The sequence below is a fragment of the Penaeus monodon genome, chromosome 41 (assembly GCF_015228065.2).
Source record: "Penaeus monodon isolate SGIC_2016 chromosome 41, NSTDA_Pmon_1, whole genome shotgun sequence".
Classification (NCBI taxonomy): Eukaryota; Metazoa; Arthropoda; class Malacostraca; order Decapoda; family Penaeidae; genus Penaeus; species Penaeus monodon.
The window spans coordinates 18,770,764-18,778,263 of record NC_051426.1 but is presented as its reverse complement, the minus strand read 5'-3'; the positions used below and the strand labels follow the sequence as shown (position 1 = coordinate 18,778,263).

Sequence of the window (7,500 nt, the reverse complement as noted above, 5' to 3'; positions counted from 1 at the left end):
TCTTTATTTAAGGAGTGATTCACATTTACAAAATAGCACGTTGTTCTTTTAGTGTTGACTTTTAGAGTGTGGATTGAGAGCAATTCCCTATTTGTGTATTTTCTTTTGTTTCAGAAAATGGTCTTTTTATTAAAAACAATAATTTTAATGGGCCCTTTCCCCAGTGTTTAGTAAATTAGTTATGTAGTATTTCTCCAGACGGGTAAAACTTAACTACTGTCATTATTCTCAAACTGTGTTAGGCATTTATTGTAATTGTTGTTAATATTGGTGTTAAGATATTTAACTGTCGTAAATATTGACGAAAATAAAGTGGTTTTGAATACAGCGAAAACACACAAGAGGATTTGGTTGAAATCATGGAAGTGTGCGAGCACAGGCGTGTCAGTTGCAATGAGAAAATGTAAGACCTGGGCACAGTCTGCAACAAGGGATAATTTAAGTCACTGGAACAACTGTTAAAGTCACAAAAATACTATGACTAAAGAAATGGGCAAAAGCCACAAACAAAATGTGAAAATAGCATCGTGTTCAAAAAAGGAATAAGGCAAATAAATAAACTGAAAGAAAACAGTAGACCTCGAACTCGGTGTTGCCACATGGTGTATCAAGACAAACGATTAGGACAAAGCACCGACAAAAGCAGTGCTGCCAATGTTTCTGGTATTGCACAGCTGAATTCAGAAGACAATGATAACTTGTGTGAGTTTAGTACATACGTAAAGGTTGCAATGCGCTATGTTATGATTTGTTGCCCGAGGTATTTTGAATTCATGCACCGGATTATACCTTACGGGAAACAAAGTCACATCGGTAAACCATTTGTTAATTACAATTAGATGCATGAGCGTAAAACATATATGACTTAGTTACACAAAGAATATGAAGATCTTCAAGGTTCAAAATTTAAATACTTTAATTATTAAGAACATTTGGCAATACTGTTCAGATGTCGATGTTCTGACAGGCCCGCCAAACTGTGCAGGCTTACCATAGCCCTTTTAAAGTAATATCTCCTGTGGAGACATTAGAGGTTTAGATTTTAACACAAACTAAAAGCACACTGCTTTACTTAAGCTGCAAAATAAATATAATTTTTTATGATAAAATTTAAGCTGAATTATTTTAAGCAAAAATAAATCAAAACAGCTACAGACGGGCGAGTCGCACCTTGGCACCAGAATTCGAGGTACAACATTGTAAACGAAATTAAATAATAAATAAACATATTGGGACTTCGGGCAGATGCTGAGTTTACCGACTGCGGAGTCACAACATCTTTCTTGTCTTCCTTTGCAACTTCTTTCTTGCCCTCTTCTTTAGGCTCGGCTTCCTTGACCCCCTCAGGGGATGTAACGTCACGTCCTTCCCAGAACTCCTCTACCTCCTCCTCCTCCTCCGCGGCCTCCTGGGCCATCTTTTCAAAGGCATCCTCGACTGACGAGTCGGAGCTCCTGGACTGCTCCTCGAGAAGTCTGTCCATGGCTTTGGCTCGCTTGACCGGCTGCGCTGGCAACGCCGTCACGTCCGCGGCTCTCTTGGCCTCCTCCCTCTCCTTCCGCGCTTCTCTCTCCTTTAGATCCCGTTCTTCCTTCCCTTTTCTCTCCTTTTCCTCTCTCTCTCTTTCAGCTTTCTCTTCCTTTTCTTTCTCCTCTTTTTCCTTCCTTTCTTTCTCTCCCTTTTCCCTTTCAAGCCTCTCTCTCTCCTTCCTTTCCGCTTCTTCTCTCTGCTTTCGGTCTTGCTCTTCTTTCTCTTTTCTTATTTTCTCCTCCTTTTCTCTCTTCTCCTTTAGTTCTCTCTCCTTTCTCTCTTTTTCCTCTATCTCTCTTTTCTCTCTCTCTTCTCGCTCCTTCTTTTCCTTCTCTTCTCTTTCTTTCCTTTCCCTCTCCTCTCTTTCCTTGCGTTCCCTTTCTTCCTTCTCCTTTTTCTCCCTCTCTATCCGCTCTCTTTCTTCTTTCTCTTTCCTTTCTCTCTCTTCTCTTTCTTTCCTCTCTTTTTCTTCTCTCTCTATCCTTTCTCTTTCTTCCCTTTCTTTTCTCTCTTTTTCTTCTCTCTCTTTCTTCTCTCTTTCTTCTCTCTCTATTCTCTGCTTTTCTTCTCTTTCTTTTCTCTCTTTTTCTTCTTTCTCTTTCCTTTCTCTCTCTTCTCTTTCTTTCCGCTCTTTTTCTTCCCTCTCAATTCTTTCTCTCTCTTCTTTTTCCTTCCTCTCTTTCTCTTCTCTCTCCTTTCTTTCCTTTTCCTTTCCTTCTCTTCTCTCTCTTTCCTTTCTTTCTCTTCTCTCTCTTTCCTTTCCTTTTCTTCTCTCTCTTTCCTTTCCTTCACTTCTCTCTCTTTTCTTTCTTTCTCTTCTCTCTCTTTCTTTTCTTTCTCTTCTCTTTCTTTTCTCTCTCTTTCTTGCCTTTCTTTTCTTTGCCTCTCTTCTATTTCTTTCGCTTCTTTTGCCTTACGTTCTTCTTTTTCTCGTTGAAGTCTTTCCTTTTCCTCTCTCTCCTTCTCTTCTTTCTCTAACCTTTCCTTCTCTTCTCGTTGTTTCCTTTCCTCTTCTTGTTTTTCGTTTTGAAGCCTTGCCTCTTCTTCTTTTTTCCTCCGAAGCTTAGCTGCCTCTTGAGCCTGTCAGACATGGCACTACATAAACTACTTGCAACTAACAAAAAGCTCAGTCACCGTGAATCCCTTCCAACGGAGAGCTGCTGTGAGTCTGGCTACTGTGACGACGTTTGAAACCACAGATGTTTAACATTAAGGCTTAGCTAGCAGGGGCATACCAAGTGGAGGAGGGGACAGCACACCCCAATGGTCTCTCCACAGGCAAATTCCTTCCTGTATCTGGGGAAGAAGCTTGCCCGCTTTGACGGAATGTTACAGTCTGCAGCTCCCACTAAATGGGAAATTATAAATTTTCACAAGATACATTAATATTTTTCGAATTATTAGAATTCAGAAGATAATTATTAGATTTTTTGAGCTAAAAAGTAATTATAGGCATCGCCATAAACATATAAAGTGTGTGTATATGTATATGTGTATATATATATATATATATATATATATATATATATATATATATATATATATATATATATATATATATATATATTATGTACATATATATATGTATACACACACACATACCAAATATATACTGCATATGCAATGCATGTATATTGCAACATATGAAGGGTTAGAAGACACACACATAAACACATTTGCACAGTTACATGCAAGTGCATACATATGTATGAGCACATACACACATCCATACTGATACAAACTCCTGCATATTATTTTCAACATCACTGATTTCTAAACGGCACAGGTATATCACAACAAATGCTTACTCCGTTGAAATCGCAGATTCACAGTGACTAGCAAGACATATTCAAGAAAGTCTTACTAAACTTACAGCAAAAAGCTACAATCTAGAGATCTTATCACTTAAACTACAAAATACGATGTTGTTTATGGTCTACGAGCATGACAATGAGTTTTAGTTATTTAATTTTCATTTTAGCTTTCATTTTAGATTGCTCAGAGGGTTATTTTGTGTAGGTTGCATATTATTCATCATGTTATTATTGTTGTCTTCGTGGTGTTGTGAGGAAAAATAAGCAAGGAAAAATAATAGGAAATGATGAGATGGTGTGGCGAGTGAGTGATTTCCTTACTACCACTTGAAACTATTCTGATTGTTCCTCCTTTCAATCTAAAGTAAGGCAATTCACAGTCGCAATTAATCATTCGCCAAAAGAAAGGCTTTCTTGATACCAAAGTATTGAAAAAGATTATTAAACTGATCGTGGAAGAATATTAGTGTATTCACACTCCTAATTACGTATTAATGAGAACACACAGTGACTTTATCTACGTATGCACAAACATTTGTTAAAGACGTATATTCTACATAACGAACAACTTGGAAAGCAGGCTCTACTTGTTGTTAATCACTGAGCATCGAATGAAATTTGTGACTCCTCTGTGGACAATGGGCTCGATTGCGTTTCTATTTTCGGTTAGAGAAAGTTGAGTGAGTATTGGCATTTCGGTTGCTAAATAAGGTAAATTGAGAGAGAAAAAACGGCAAATCATTTCACGAGCCCACTCACAATTTGCTCTTCAATGCAATCAAAGTTATAAAGCACGCCAAGCAATGTGCACTGAAACCAGGACTCATGGGACACCGCTGTATCTTCCTCCCAGTTATTATTTCTTGAATAAAGCCAATCAGAAAACTAATCGATGAGCCAAGAGAAGGGTTAACAGTCACCTACAGGAGCCCTTCTGGATTGGGTCATGGCCCCAGCCTAAAAATACCCAAATAAAATAAAAATGGAAAAAATGAAAATAAAAGGATAAATTTAAGTATAGATTTGTTTTCTATACCATACGAGAGAGCCCGTCAGAACCATTGCTATCGCGCTATATTAGTAATTCTGGCTTCAAGTTGAAAGTTAAGGTGCCTTAATTTTATCTTGTCATCAATTACTAAAGAAATGCGTTATCGTAAATTAGCGTAGAGTATCAGAAATTAGCAAAAATTAATAAGTTTTTTTCACTCTAACAAAGATATTGAAAAGGCGCATTACAAAGTGACAGAGCATCAATGGTTTGATGACAAGACGGCACGAAAGCAACTACGAAAGGTACAGCGGTGCAGATCCATGTGCAGGGGAGGAAGCAAACTTGACGAGATGACACAAGCAGCCGGTATTTACTCGTCATTCTTTCTTTGTCAGTAAATCTTGAGACTAAAAGAAGGTTTTTTCTCTGGATGCCGTGGCGAGTTTCCGAAGTCAAATTCCAGACCGAAGATTCCAGGAAATGGTTTTCATTCATTTACGATATGGCACGAAGCCATACGTGTAAGATATATTTGTATTTTAAGAATGATTGATTTCTCAAACACACAATGTGCCACTTTATTTCTTAGCTGAATTATATATATATATATATATATATATATATATATATATATATATATATATATATATATATATATATATATATGTATATATCTAATGAACTGCGTGCTTTAAAGGGAATACAACATTAACACAATACGATTAGTCCCTGACCCTCGAGAGCAACATGTGTCAGCGCGGCTTCCTTCCTCCTCCCGTCCTGGACTTTCGGTTAAGGAGGCGTCTTCCACAGGTATTTCATCCAGTAGATAAAAAGGCTTTGATAAACAAATTCCACATCCGAATGCTTATAAATGTGTCTTTAATGCAAGCAGAGCGTTTAAAAGACGTCTCCGGAAGCATCCTAGTCTGTTGCAATTTACAAAAGAATTTATTTGAGGATTAAGTTATCATTACTTGTGTCCGCATTGGCTGCTCCATTCCAAATGGGACTTGCTTTTCATAATTCAGAATAGCTGAGAGGAAAACAAATCCTTGAGATAAATGCTTTTGCAGTGATAGCAACCTTCACGCAAACCAGCCGATATTCCGAACCTTACATTTAAATGGTACGAGGTACTAAAGACCTGTGTATGTCATTATTTTACAACGTTCGCCATTATGAATAAGGGGAAAGAAATAAAACTGCCATGTCCTTATGCAGAAGAAGCACTGTTTCCAGGAAGAAATGTTCTTCCAGCGTGCATACGGTATCTCAAACTAATGAAAGCAAAAAAGAAAATTACGGTGTTTTTGGTGTACAAGACGCCCCCTTTCAATAAAATATTTGATGAATCTACATCTTTAGAATGTAGCTCCTTTGTCCTCGTTTACACAAGTTTGTAGGCGAGTAAGGGACTCTTAATAATAAAAGTTTTCGCTGGCATCTTCTAAGGTGAGAAACAGTTCCATTTTATGTTAATAAAAGTTATCCTTTATTGTCATTTGCCAGTACTAAAAATGACTGATTGAGTGAGTGATTGAATAAATTAGAGTGACAATTAAAGTAATGAACCAGAAAGGAAGACAGAGAAAGAGGGTGATTGAATGAATAGACTGAGGAAAAATGTAGAAAGCTACTTCGAAAAGAATCGGCCTAGGGAGGTGGAACGTCTCCCTAGTTGCTTGCCTTTTCGATCGTGCATTTCTGATCCATATGACGTCGACACTTTAAGGACATCATCATCATCATCATCATCATCATCATCATCATCATCATCATCATCATCATCATCATCATCATCATCATCATCATCATCATCATTATTATCATTATTATTATTATTATTATTAAATTCATCATATGATATCAACGAGTATGTCCTGGCAAATAGGAAAATTATTTCTTGGCTCTGATTAGTCAGAAAACAAGCTGCCAGAAGGCATTACTTAGTACTCAAATACCATCTGGCACCATACCAACAAGAGTGTAAGTTCACCATGTTAGCTTATCGCAAGCAGTGAACATGTCACACAAATGTGCAGATACATAACCAGACGCACGCAGATACACGATTTGTGGACATGTACATACAAACTCTAATGAATGTATATATACAGATTTTCCTTGTTTCTTTCTTTTAAGATCTTACCGCAGGCAAACAAGATGTCAGAATTGGCCCGATGGCTATCAGGGAACAGAAATAAGAAGTCACATCTAAACTGTCCAAGAATGTAAAGCCACTTTAAGGATTTCTTGAGAACCGGCGCAGTAAATAAGTGTCTACAAGTTCATATCCGTAAAAAAATAGAATTATAAAACAACGAGGCCAAATATTTACAAATAACAAATGAACCATATATGAATGTGGGCTTTCGCTTCTATTCTTAATACTCTATTTAATGAAGGGGTAGGCCTATGCAGTAAGAAAAAAATATGTGAAAGGGTTACAAAGCAAATACTAGTGTTCAGAGAGTGTTACTTATTTAATCATTTAAGGCCTTTTTGTAGCATCCCGACACCCCCAACATTGTTTGAAGTTGTATCTGGTCGCTACAAGCCAAGTTTGTACTAACATACAAAGTTTTGAGAAAACGATGTTTTTTCACATGAAAAAGTCAATAGAAAACCATAAAAGTACTTATCATGTGGTATGAAATTTAATTACAAGTATTGTAAGTAATTACATTGTAGGAGCTTCAAATAAAATGGAAAAAGTACCTGACTACTAGGGCCGTGGTAGCCGAATGGTTAGAGCGTTGGACTCAAGACTGTCACGACGGCAATCTGAGTTCGAGGGTTTGAGTCACCGGCCGGCGCGTTTGTTCCACTGGGTGGCCAAGCCAGCCCAAGTCAGTGCCGGGTAAATAGAGATGGTGACTCGATATAAAAAAAAGAAAAAGAAAAAAGGAAGGCAATGGCAAACCACTGCTCTAAAATATGCCAAGAAAAAATCACGGAAGCCCTTGATCGTCAAAGGCCGCGGTGGCCGAATGGTTAGAGCGTCGGACTCAAGACTGTCTCGACGGCAATCTGAGTTCGAGGGTTCGAGTCACCGACCGGCGCGTTGTTCCCTTGGGCAAGGAACTTCATCTCGATTGCCTACCTAGCCACTAGGTGGCCAGCCCAAGTCAGTGCTGGTCCCAAGCCCGGATAAAATTG

At 38.0% G+C, this 7,500-nt stretch overlaps 1 protein-coding gene across 1 annotated transcript in view; it reads right to left on the bottom strand.

The window, feature by feature from the left end:
• Nucleotides 1-7,500, bottom strand: part of LOC119598604 (obscurin-like) — a gene marked incomplete in the record, with an annotated part of 290,330 nt that overhangs the window by 77,989 nt on the left and 204,841 nt on the right.